Source organism: Schistocerca serialis, chromosome 3 (assembly GCF_023864345.2).
Source record: "Schistocerca serialis cubense isolate TAMUIC-IGC-003099 chromosome 3, iqSchSeri2.2, whole genome shotgun sequence".
Lineage (NCBI taxonomy): Eukaryota > Metazoa > Arthropoda > Insecta > Orthoptera > Acrididae > Schistocerca > Schistocerca serialis.
In genome coordinates, this window is record NC_064640.1 from 961,487,105 (window position 1) to 961,501,125 (window position 14,021).

Sequence of the window (14,021 nt, forward strand, 5' to 3'; positions counted from 1 at the left end):
ATGCCGACTTATGTACAAGAAGAGATAATCTTCTAAGAGTTTGTGATTTGAGTGGCACCTGGGACACAAATATTAGATTCCGATGCTCCAGTCCAAGTTTACTGTATCCTTGGACCTTCACATTGACCATGAAACACAGAAACTACATCAGGATCGAATACAAAAGGCACAAAACCGACTTAAGTACAAGAAGAGTGAATCTTCTCAGAGCTTATGATTTGAGCAGCTCCTTGGAGACCAGTATTGGTTTGCGATGCACCAGTGCAGGTTGACTGTATCCGTTGGACGTTCACATTCACCATGAAACACAGAAATAGCATCGGGATTGAATACAAAAGGCACAAATCCGACTTAAGTACAAGAAGAGTGAATCATCTAAGGGTTAGTGTTTTGACCGGCTCCTGGGGGACCAGTATTACATTCCGATGCATCAGCGCAGGTTTAATGTATCCCTTGCACCTTCACATTGACCATGAAACACAGAAATTGCACCGGGAATGAATACAAATGCACAATTCCAACTTCAGTACAAGAAGAGTGAATCTTCTAAGAGTTTGTGATTTGAGCGGCTGCTGGGAGACCAGAATTAGATACCGATGCACCAGTGCATGTTTACTGTATCGCTTGGACCATCAAATTGACCATGAAACACAGAAATTGCGTCGGGATGCAATACAAAAGGCACAATGCCGACTTAAGTACAAGAAGACTGAATCTTCTACGAATATTTGCTTTGAGAGGCTCCTGGGAGTCCAGTTTTAGTTTCCGATGCACCAGTGGAGGTTTAGTGTATCCCTTGGTCCTTCACATTGACCATGAAACACAGAAATTGCATCGGGAATGAATACAAATGCACAATTCCGACTTAAGTACAAGAAGATTGGATCTTCTAAGAATTTGTGCTTTGAGCGGCTGCTGGGAGACCAGAATTAGATACCGATGCACCAGTGCATGTTTACTGTATCCCTTGGACCTTCACATTGACCATGAAACACAGAAATTGCATCGGGATTCAATTGAAAAGGCACAATCCCGCCTTAAGTACAAGAAGAGTGAATCTTCCAAGAGTTTGTGGTTTGAGCCGCTCCTGGAAGACCACTATTAGATTCCGATGCACCTATGCAGGTTTACTGTGTATACTTGGACCTTCACATTAACCATGAAACACAGAAATTGCATCGAGATTGAATCCAATATTGCACAATGCCGACTTTAGAAAAAGAAGAGTGAATCTTCTAAGAGAATGTGCTTTTAGCGCCTCCTTGGAGACCAGTATTACATTCCGATGCATCAGTGCAAGTTTGCTGTATCCCTTGGACCTTCACATTCACCATGAAACACTGAAATTTCATCGTGATTGAGGCAAAATGCCGACTAAGGTGCAGGAAGAGTGAATCTTCTTAGAGCTTGTGGTTTGAGCGGCTCCTGGGAGACCAGTACTAGATACCGATGTACCAGAGGAGGTTTACTCTTTCCCTTGGACCTTAATATTAACCAAGAAACACTGAAATTGCATCGGGATTGAATACAAAAGCACAATGCCGACGGAAGTACAAGAATAATGAATCTTCTAAGAACATTTGCTCTGAACGGCTACTTGGAGACCAGTATTAGATTCCGATGCACCAGTGGAGGTTCACTGTAACCCTTGGACCTTCACATTGGCCATGAAACACAGAAATTGCATCGGGTTTGAATACGAAAGGCACAATGCCGACTTAAGTACAAGAAGAGTGAATCTTCTAAGGCTTTGTCCTTTGAGCGGCTCCTGGGGACCAGTTTTAGATTCAGATGCATGAGTGCGGGTTAACTGTATCCCTTGGACCTTGAAATTGACCATGAAACACAGAAATTGCATCAGGATAAAATACAATATCTACAATGCCGTCTTAAGTACAAGAAGAGTGAATCTTCCAGGAGTTTGTGGTTTTAACGGCTCCTGGGATACTAGTATTAGATTCCGATGCACCAGTGCAGTTTTAATGTATCCCTTGGACCTTCACATTGACCATGAAACACAGAATATGCATCGGGATTGAATACAAAATGCTCAATGCTGACTTAAGTACAAGAAGAGAGAATCTTCTGAGAGTTAGTGCTTTGAGTGGCTCCTCGGTGATCAGCATTAGATTCCGTTGCACCAGTGCATGTTTACTGTATCCGCTGGACCTTCAAAGGGACCATGAAACACAGAAATTGCATCGGGTTGAATACAAAAGGCACAATTCCGACATAAGTACAAGAAGAGTGAATCCTCTTAGAGTTTGTGCACAGAGCGGCGCCTGGGAGACCAGTATTAGATTCAGATGCTTCAGTGCAAATTCACTGTAACCCTAGGACTTTCACATTGTACCATGAAGCAAAGAAATAGCATCGGGATTGAATACAAAAGGCACAATGCCGACTTCAGTACAAGAAGATTGAATCTTCTAAGAGTTTGTGCTTTGAGCGGCTCCTGGGAGACGGCTATTAGATTCCAATGCACCACTCCAGGTTTATTGTATCCCTTGGACATTCGCACTGACCTTGAAACACAGAAATTGTATCGGGATTGAATACAAAAGGCACAATGCCGACTTAAGTACCAGAAGACTGACTCTTCTAAGAGTTTTTGCTTTGAGCGGCTCCTGGGAGACCAGTATTAGATTCCGATGCACCAGTGCCGGTTAACGGTATACCTTGGAACTTCACATTGACCATGAAACACAGATATTGCATCGGGATTCAGTACAAAAGGCACAATGCCGATTTAAGTACAAGAAGAGTGACTCTTCTAAGAGTTAGTGCTTTCAGCAGCTCCTGGGAGACCAGTATTAGATTCTGATGCACCTGTGCGGGTTTACTGTACCCCTTGGACCTTCACATTGACCATGAAACACAGAAATTGCATTGGGATTGTATACAAAATGCACAATGTCATTTTAAGTACAAGAAGAGTGAATCTTCTAAGTGTTTGTAATTTTATCGACCCCTGGGAGACTAGTATTAGAATCCGAAGCACCAGTGCAGGTTTACTGTTTCCCTTGGACCTTCACATTGACCACGAACATAGAATTTGCATCGGGATTGAATACAAAATGCACAAAAAGCACTAAGAGTGAATCTTCTAAGTGTTTGTGCTATGAACGGCCCCTGGGAGACTAGTATTAGATTCCGATGCACAAGAGCAGGTTTACTGTATCCCTTGGACCTTCACATTAACCATGAAACACAGAAATTGCATCGGGATTTAATTCAATACCCACAATGTCGACGTAAGTACAAGAAGAGTGACTCTTCTAAGAGTTAGTGATTTCTGCGGCTCCTGGGAGACCAGTATTAGATTCCGATGCACCAGTGCAGGTTTACTGTATCCCTTGGACCTTCACATTGACCATGAAACACATAAATTGCATCCGGATTGAATACAAGAGGACAATGCCGACTTAAGTACAAGAAGAGTGAATCTTCTAAGAGTTTGTGCTTTGAGCGGCTCCTGGGAGACCAGTATTTGATTCCGATGCACCAGTGCAGGTTTACTGTATCCCTTGGACCTTCACCTTACCCATGAAAGACAGAAATTGCATCGGTATTGAATACAAAAGCACAATGCCGACTTAAATAGAAGAAGAGTGAATCTTGTAAGATTTTGTGATTTGAGCGGCTTCTGGGAGACCAGTATTAGATTCCGATGCACCAGTGTCGGTTTTCCGTATCCCTTGGAACTTCACATTGACCATGGAACACAGAAATTGCATCGGGATCGAATACAAGAGGCACAATGCCGACTTAAATACAAGAAGAGTGATTCTTCTTAGGGTTTGTGTTTTGAGCGGCACCTGGGAGACCAGTATTAAAATCCGATGCATCAGTGCCGGGTTACTGCATCTCTTGGACCTTCACATTGACCATGAAACACAGAAATTGCATCGGGATTTAATACAAAAGGCTCAATGCCGACTTAAGTACAATAGGAGTGAATCTTCTAAGAGTTTGTCATTTGGGCTGCTCCTGGGAGACCAGTATGAGATTCCGATGCACCAATGCAATTTTACTGTATCCCTTGGACCTTCACTTTGAAAATGAAACACAGAAATTGCGTCGGGATTCAAAAGAAAAGGCACAATCCGACTTAAGTACAAGAAGAGTGAATCTTCTAAGAGTTTGTGCTTTGAGCGGCTCCTGGGAGACCAGTATTAGATTCAGATGCACTAGTGCATTTTTCCTGTATCCCTTGGACCTTCAAAATGACCATGAAACTCCAAAATTAAATCGGGATTGAATACATAACGCGCTATGCCGACTTATGTAAAGAAGAGTGAACATTCTAAGTGTTAGTGCTTTGAGCGGCTCCTGGGAGACCAGTATTAGATTCCGATGCCCCATTGCGGGTTAACTTTATCCCTTGGGCCTTCAAATTGACCATGAAACACACTAATTGCATCGGGATTGAATACAAAATGCACAATGCCGACTTAAGTACAAGAAGAGTGAAATTTGTAAGAGTTTGAGTTTTGAGCGCCTCCTGGGAGGGCAGTATTACTTTCCGATGCATCAGTGTTTTTTTTGCTGTATCCCTTGGATCTTCACATTCACCATGAAACACAGAAATTGCATCGGGATTGAGGAACAATGCCGACTTAAGTACAGGAAGAGTGAATCTTCTTAGAGTTTGTGTTTTGAGCGGCTCCTGGGAGACCAGTCTTAGTTTCAGATGCACCAGTGCATTTTTCCTGTATCCCTTGGACCTTCAAAATGACCATTAAGCTCTGAAATTGCATCGGGACTGGATACAAAAGGCACTATCCCGACTAATGTATAAGAAGAGTGAATCTTCTAAGAGTTAGTGCTTTGAGCGGCTCCTGGGAGACCAGTATTAGATTCCGATGCACCAGTGCAGATTCACTGTAACCCTTGGACCTTCACATTGACCATGAAACACAGAAATTGCATCGGGTTTGAATACGAAAGGCACAATGCCGACTTAAGTACAAGAAGAGTGAATCATCTAAGGGTTTGTTCTTTGAGCGGCTCCTGGGGACCAGTTTTTGATTCTGATGCATGAGTGCAGGTTAACTGTATCCATTGGACCTTCAAATTGACAATGAAACTAAGAAACTCCATCGGGAGTGAATAAAAGGGCACAATGACGACTTATGTACATGAAGAGTGAATCTTCTAAGAGCTTGTGATTTGAACGGCACCTGGGAGACCAATATTAGATTCCGATGCTCCGGTCCAGGTTTACTGTATCCCTTGGAACTTCACATTGACCATGAAACACAGAAATAGCATCGGGATCGAATATAAAAGGCACAATGCCGACTCAAATACAAGAAGAGTGAATCTTCTAAGAGGTTTTGCTTTGAGCGGCTCCTGGGAGACCAGTATTAGATTCCGATGCACAAGTGCAGGTTTACGCTATCCCTTGGCCCTTCACATTAACCATGAAACACAGAAATTCCATCGTGATTGATTACAAAAGGCACAATGCCGACTTATGTACCACAAGAATGAATCTTCTTAGAGTTTCTGATTTGAGCGGCACCTGTGAGACCAATATCAGATTCCGGTGCTCCAGTCTAGGTTTACTGTATCCCTTGTACCTTCTCATTGACCATGAAACACAGGAATAGCATCGGGATCGAATACAAATGCACAAAGCCGACTTAAGTACAAGAAGAATGAATGTTCTAAGAACTTTTGCTTCGGGAGGCTACTTGGAGACCAGTATTAGATTCCGATGCACCAGTGCAAGTTTACTGTATCCGTTGGACGATCACATTAACCACGAACCACAGAAATTGCATCGGGATTGAATACAAAAGGCACAATACCGACTAAAATACAAGAAGAGTGAATCTTCTAAGAGTCTGTGCTTTGAGCGGCTTCTGGGATACCAGTATTACATTCCGATGCATCGGCGCCGGTTTACTGTATCCCTTGGAGCTGCACATTGACCATGAAACACAGAAATTGAATCGGGATTGAAAACAAAAGGCATAATGCCGACTTAAGTACAAGATGAGTGATTCATCTAAGAGTTTGTGCTTTGAACGGCTTCTGCGAGACATGTATTAGATTTCGATGCACCATAGCAGGTTTACTGTATTTCACGGACCTTCACATTAACCATGAAACACAGAAATTGCGTCGGGATTGAATACAAAGTGCACAATGCCGTCTTAAGTACAAGAAGAGTGAATCTTCTAAGAATCTATGCTTTGAGTGGCTCCTGGGAGACCAATATGAGATTCCGATGCTCCAGTACAGGTTTACTGCATCTCTTGGACCTTCACATTGACCATGAAATATAGAAATCGCGTCGGGATTGAATACAAAGTGCACAAAGCCGTCTTAAGTACAAGAAGAGTGAATCTTCTAAGAGTTTGTGCTTTGAGCGGCTCCTGGGAGACCAGTAGTAGATTCAGATGCACCAGTGCATTTTTCCTGTATCCCTTGGACCTTCAAAATGACCATGAAACTCCGAAATTGCATCGGGATTGAATACAAAACGCGCTATGCCGACTTATGTAAAGAAAAGTGAACATTCTAAGAGTTAGTGCTTTGAGCGGCTCCTGGGAGACCAGTATTAGATTCCGATGCACCAGTTGCAGATTCACTGTAACCCTTGGGCCTTCACATTGACCATGAAACACAGATATTGCATCGGGTTTGAATACGAATAGCACAATGCCGACTTAAGTACAAGAAGAGTGAATCATCTAAGGGTTTGTCCTTTGAGCGGCTCCTGGGGACCAGTTTTTGATTCTGATGCATGAGTGCGGGTTAACTGTATCCCTTGAACCTTCAAATTGACCATGAAACACAGAAATTGCATCAGGATTGAATACAATATATACAATGCCGTCTTAAGTACAAGAAGAGTGAATATTCTAAGAGTTAGTGCTTTGAGCATCTCCTCGGTGATCAGCATTAGATTCCGTTGCACCAGTGCATGTTTACTGTATCCGCTGGACCTTCAAAGGGACCATGAAACACAGAAATTGCATCGGAATTGAATACAAAAGACACAAATCTGTCTTAAGTACAATAAGAGTGAATCCTCTTAGAATTTGTGCACTGAGCGGCGCCTGGGTGACCAGTATTAGATTCAGATGCATCAGTGCTGGTTTACTGTATCCCTTGGATCTTCACATTGACCATGAGACACAGAAATTGCAACGGGATTGAATACAAAAGCACAATGCCGACTTAAGTATAAGAAGAGTGAATCTTCTAAGAGTTGGTGATTTCTGCGGCTCCTGGAAGACCAGTATTAGATTCCGATGCACCAGTGCAGGGTTACTGTATCATTTGAACCTTCACATAGACCATGAAACACAGAAATTGCATCGGAATTGTATACAAAAGACACAAAGCCAACTTAAGTACAAGAAGAATGAATCTTCTAAAAAACTTTGCCTTGAGTGGCTACTTCGAGACCAGTATTAGATTCCGATGCACCAGTGCTAATTCACTGTAACCCTAGGACTATCACATTGTACCATGAAGCAAAGAAATTGCATCGGGATTGAATACAAATGGCACAATGCCGACTTCAGTACAAGAAGATTGAATCTTCAAAGAGTTTCTGCTTTTAGCGGCTCCTGGGAGACCACTATTAGATTACGATGCACCACTCCAGGTTTATTGTATCCCTTGGGCCTTCGCATTGACCATGAAACACAGAAATTGCATCGGGATTGAATACAAAAGGCACAATGCCGACTTAAGTACAAGAAGAGTGAATCTTCTAAGAGTTGGTGCTTTCAGCAGCTCCTTGGAGACCAGTATAAGATTCCGATGCACCTGTGCAGGTTTACTGTACACCTTGGACCTTCACATTGACCATGAAACACAGAAATTGCAATGTGATAGTCCTAGGGTTACAGTGAATTAGCACTGGTGCATCGGAATCTAATACTGGTCTCCAAGTAGCCACTCAAGGCAAATTTTCTTAGAAGATTCATTCTTCTTGTACTTAAGTTGGCTTTGTGTCTTTTGTATACAATCCCGATGCAATTTCTGTGTTTTGCCTTGAGTGGCTACTTGGAGACCAGTATTAGATTCCGATGCACCAGTGCTAATTCACTGTAGCCCTAGGACTATCACATTGTACCATGAAGCAAAGAAATTGCATCGGGATTGAATACAAAAGGCACAATGCCGACTTCAGTACAAGAAGATTGAATCTTCAAAGAGTTTCTGCTTTTAGCGGCTCCTGGGAGACCACTATTAGATTACGATGCACCACTCCAGGTTTATTGTATCCCTTGGGACTTCGCATTGACCATGAAACACAGAAATTGCATCGGGATTGAATACAAAAGAGACAATGCCGACTTAAGTCAAGAAGAGTGAATCTTCTAAGAGTTGGTGCTTTCAGCAGCTCCTGGGAGAGCAGTATTAGATTCCGATGCACCTGTGCAGGTTTACTGTACACCTTGGACCTTCACATTGACCATGAAACACAGAAATTGCATCGGGATTGAATACAAAATGCACAATGCCATCTTAAGTACAAGAAGAGTGAATCTTCTAAGAGTTTGTGTTCTTAACGGCTCCTGGGAGACTAGTATTAGATTCCGATGCACCAATGTAGGTTTACTGTATCCCTTGGACCTTCACATTGACCATGAAACACAGAATTTGCATCGGGATTGAATACAAAATGCACAATGCTGACTTAAGTACAAGAAAAGTGAATCTTCTAAGAGTCAGTGGATTGAGCGGCTCCTCGGAGACCAGTATTAGATTCCGATGCACCTGTGCAGCTTTACTGTATCCCGTAGACTTTCACATAGACCATGAAACCCGAAATTGCATTGGGATTGAATACAAACGGGGCAATGCCGACTTAAGTGCAAGGAAAGTAAATCCCCTAAGAGTTTGAGCTTTGAGCGTCTCCTGGGAGAGCAGGACTAGATTCCGATCCACCAGTGCAGGTTTACTGTATCCCTTGGTCCTTCAAAATGACCAAGAAACTCTGAAATTGCATCGGGATTGAATACAAAAGGCAGAATGCCGACTAATGTACAAGAAGAGTGAATCTTCTAAGAGTTTTTGCTTTGAGCGGCTCCTGGGAGACCAGTATTAGATTCCGATGCACCAGTGCCGGTTAATTGTATTCCTTGGACCTTCACATTGACCATGAAACACAGAATTTGCATCGGGATTGAATACAAAATGCACAATGCTGATTTAAGTACAAAAAAAGTATATCTTCTAAGAGTCAGTGCTTTGAGCAGCTCCTCGGAGAGCAGTATTAGATTCCGATGCACCAGTGCAGGTTCACTGTATCCCTTGGACCTTCACATTGACCACGAAACACAGAATTTGCATCGGGATTGAATACAAAATGCACAATGCTGACTTAGGTACAAAAAAAGTATATCTTCTAAGAGTCAGTGCTTTGAGCAGCTCCTCGGAGACCAGTATTAGATTCCGATGCACCAGTGCAGGTTTACTGTACCCCTTGGATCTTCACATTGACCATGAAACATAGAAATATCATCGGAATTGAATACAAAAGGCACAGTGCCGACATAAGTAAAAGAAGAGTGAATCTTCTAAGAGTTGTGCTTTAAGCGGCTCCTGGGAGACCAGTATCAGATTCGGATGTGCCAGTGCAGGTTTACTGTATTATTTGGACTTTCACATTGACCATGACACACTGAAATTGCATCGGGATTGAATATAAAATGCACAATGCGGGCTTAAGTAAAAGAAGAGTGAATCATCTAAGAGTTTGTGCTTTGAGCGGCTCCTGGGAGACCAGTATTAGATTCCGATGCACCAGTCCAGGTTTATTGTTTCCCTTGGACCTACACATTGACCATGAAACACAGAAATTGCGAAGGGATTGAATACGAAATGCACAATGCCGACTTAAGTACAAGAAGATTGAATCTTCTAAGAGTTTGTGCCTTGAGAGGCTTCTGGGAGACCGGAATTAGATTCCGACGCACCAGTGCCGGTTTACTGTATCCCTTGGACCTTCACATTTACAATGAAACACAGATATTGCATCGGGATTGAATAAAAAAAGCACAAATCCGACTTAAGTACAAGAAGAGTGAACCGTCTATAAATTTGTGTTTGAGCGGCTCCTGGGAGACCAGTATCAGATTCCGTTGCACCTGTGCAGGTTTACTGTATCCCTTGGACATTCACATTGCCATTGTAACACAGAAATTGCATCGGGATTGAATACAAATAACACTATTTCGACTTAAGTACAAGAGGAGTGAACCTTCGAAGAGTTTGTGTTTGAGCAGCTCCTTGGAGACCAGTAATAGATTCCGACGCACCTGTGCTGGTTTACTGTATCCCTTTCACCTTCATATCGACAATGAAACAAAGAAATTGCATTAGGATTGAATATCAAAGACACAATGCCGAACTAAGTACAAGAAGAGTGAATCTTCTCAGAGTTTGTGCGTCAAGCGGCTCCTGGGAGTCCAGTATTAAATTGCGATGTACCACTGCAGGTTTACTCTATCCCTTGGACCTACACATTGACCATGAGACACAGAAATTGCATCAGGATTGAATTCAAATGGTACAATGCCGGCATAAGTACAGGAAGAGTGAATCTTTTAAGAGTTTTTGCTTTGAGCGGCTCCTGGGAGAACAGTATTAGATTCCGATGCACCTGTGCCGGTTCAATGTAGCCCTTGGACCACCACATTGACCATGAAATACAGATATTGCATAGGGATTGAATACCTAAGGCACAATGCCAACTAAAGTACAAGAAAGTGACACTTGTAAGTGTTTGTGCTTTGAGCGGCACCTGGGAGACCAGTATTAGATTCAAATGCAGCAGTGCAGGTTTACTGTACCCCATGGACCTTCAAATTGACCATGAAATACAGAAATATCATCGAGATTGAATACAAAAGGCACAATGCCGACTTAACTACAAGAAGTGTGAATCTTCTAAGTGTTTGTGAATGGAGCGGCTCCTGGGAGGCCAGTATTAGATTCCGACGCACCTGTGCAGGTTTACTGTATCCCTTGGACTTTCACATTGACCATGAAACACTCAAAAAGTGCATCGGGATTGAATACCAAAGGCTCAATGCCGACTTAAGTACAAGAAAAGTTAATCTTCTAAGAGTTTGTGCTTTGAGCTTCTCCTTGGAGATCTGTATTAGATTCTGATGCACCACTGCAGGTTTACTGTATCCCTTGGACCTTCGTATTGACCATGAAACACAGAAATTGCATCGGTATTCAATACAAAAGGCACAATGCCGACTAAAGTACAAGAAGTGTGAATCTTCCAAGAATTTGTGCCTTGAGCAGCTCCTGGGAGACAAGTAATTGAATCTGATGCACCTGTGCAGGTTTACTGTAACCCTTGGACCTTCACATTGACCATGAAACACAGAGATTGCTATGGGATTGAATACCAAAGGCACAATGCCGACTTAAGTATAAGAACAGTGAATCTTCTAAGAGTTTGCCCGTCAAGCGGCGCCTGGGAGACCAGTATTAGATTCCGATGCACCAGTGCAGTTTTAGTGTATCCCTTGGCCATTCACATTGACCATGAAACACAGAAAATGCATCGAGATTGAATACTAAATGCACAATGCCGAGTTAAACACAAGAAGAGTGAATCTTCTAAGAGTTTGTGCATTGAGCGACTCCTGGGAGACCAGTATTAGATTCCGATGTACCTGTGCAGGTTTACTGTACCCCTTGGACCTTCATATTGACCATCAAACACAGAAATTGCATCGGGATCGAATACCAAATGCACAATGCCGTCTTAAGCACTAGAAGAGTGAATCTTCTAAGAGTTTTTGCTTTGAGCGGATCCTGGGAGACCAGTATTAGATTCCGATGCACCAGTGCAGGTTTTCTATTTCCCTTGGACCTTCACATTGACCATGAATTACAGAAATTACGAGGGCCGTTCAGAAAGTAACCTCCGGTTGATTTAAAAAAATACACCAAGTTAAAAAAAAATATTTTAATATATACATCTTACAACTACATCTTTGCACTATTTTTCTACATAGTCTCCATAGCGATTGAGGCACTTATCGTATCTCTTCACAAGCTTTGAAATTCCTTCTGCATAAAAATCACCTGCTTGTGCCTGGAGCCAGCCTGTGACCGCATCTTTGAGCTCTTCGTCGTCATCAAACCGCTGTGAGCCGAGCCATTTCTTCAAATGCATGGAGAGGTGATAATCACTTGGCGCCAGGTCTGGGCTGTAAGGTGGATGGTTGATAACGTCCCACTTGAAGGACTCAAGGAGGGCCGTTGTTCTGCGAGCAGAGTGAGGACGGGCGTTATCGTGCAAAAAAACGATACCGGAAGTCAGCATACCACGGCGTTTGTTCTGTATAGCCCGTCGTAACTTTTTTATTGTTTCACAGTACACGTCTTGATTAATGGTCGTACCACGTTCCATGAATTCACCAACAACACCCCTTTGGCATCCCAAAACACCGTTGCCATCAGTTTTCTGGCAGAAAAATCTTGCGAGGCTTTTCTTGGTTTGGTAGGCGAATTTGAATGTGCCCACATCTTTGATTGTTCTTTTGTCTCAGGGTTCACGTACTTAATCCAGGTTTCGTCAACGGTCACGATTCTGTTTAACAATGGTTCTCCTTCGTCCTCATAACGTGACAGAAAGTCTAATGCAGAGGCCATTCTTTGAGTTTTGTGGTGGTCGGTAAGAATTTTGGGCACCAATCGTGCACAGAACTTACGGTAACCCAATCTTGCTGTCACTATCTCGTACAAGAGAGTCTTAGAAATCTGTGGAAAACCAGTAGACAACTCCGACAATGAGAAACGTCGATTTTCACGAACTTTTACATCAACTGTCTGAACGAGTTCATCAGTCACCAATGATGGTCTACCACTCCTCTCTTCATCATGAACGTTTTCTCGTCCACTTTTAAATAAACGTACCCATTCACGGACAACTCCTTCACTCATAACCCTTGGTCAGTACACGGCATAAAGCTCACGATGCTGCAGAATATCCTTTGGCTGTAAAAAACCTTATGACAGCACGCACTTCACATTTGGCGGGGTTTTCTATTGCAGCACACATTTCAAACTGCCACAAAAACTAAACTAGCGCAGGTACGACGTTCACTCGACCACGGCTTGATGCCGACTGACCTGTTGAGTGCGTGAACGCACAGATGGCGTCGCTACTCCCCCCACAACCCGCACTGTGACCAATCGGAGGTTACTTTCTGAACCGCCCTCGTACATCGGGGTTGAATACAAACGGCACAATGCCGACTTAAGTACAAGTAGAGTGAAACTTCTAAGAGTTTGTGTTCTGAGCGGCCCGTGGGAGATTAGTAATCGATTCCGTAGCACCAGTGCAGGTTTACTGTACCCATGGACTTTCACATTGACCATGAAACACAGAAAATGCATCGGGATGAATACTAAAGGCACCATGCCGAATTAAGTACAAGAAGAGCGAATCTTTTAAGAGTTTGTGTTTTGAGCGGCTCCTGGGAGACCAGTAGTAGATTCTGATGCACCAGTGCCGGTTTACTGTATCCCTTGGACCTTCACATTTACCGTGAAACACAGAAATTACATCGGGCATGAATACAAATGGCACAATGCCGACTTAAGTACAAGAAGAGTGAATCTGCTAAGAATTTGTGCTTTGAGCGTCTCCAGGGAGACCAGTAATAGATTCCGATGCACCAGTGCAGGTTTACTGCATCCGTTGGACTTTCGCAGTCACCATGACACATAGAAATTGCATCAGGATAGAATAGAAAATGCACAATGCCGACTTAAGTACGAAAGGAGTGAATCTTCTAAGAGTTTGTGATTTGAGCAGCTTCTGGGAGACCAGTTTAGGATTACAATGCACAAATGCCGGTTTACTGTACCCCTTGGACCCTCACATTGATCATGAAACACAGAAATTGCATCCGGATTGGATACAAAAGGCACAATGCCGACTTAAGTACAAGAAGAGTGAATCTTCTAAGCATTTGTGATTTGAGTGGCTCTTGGGAGACAAGTATTAGATTACT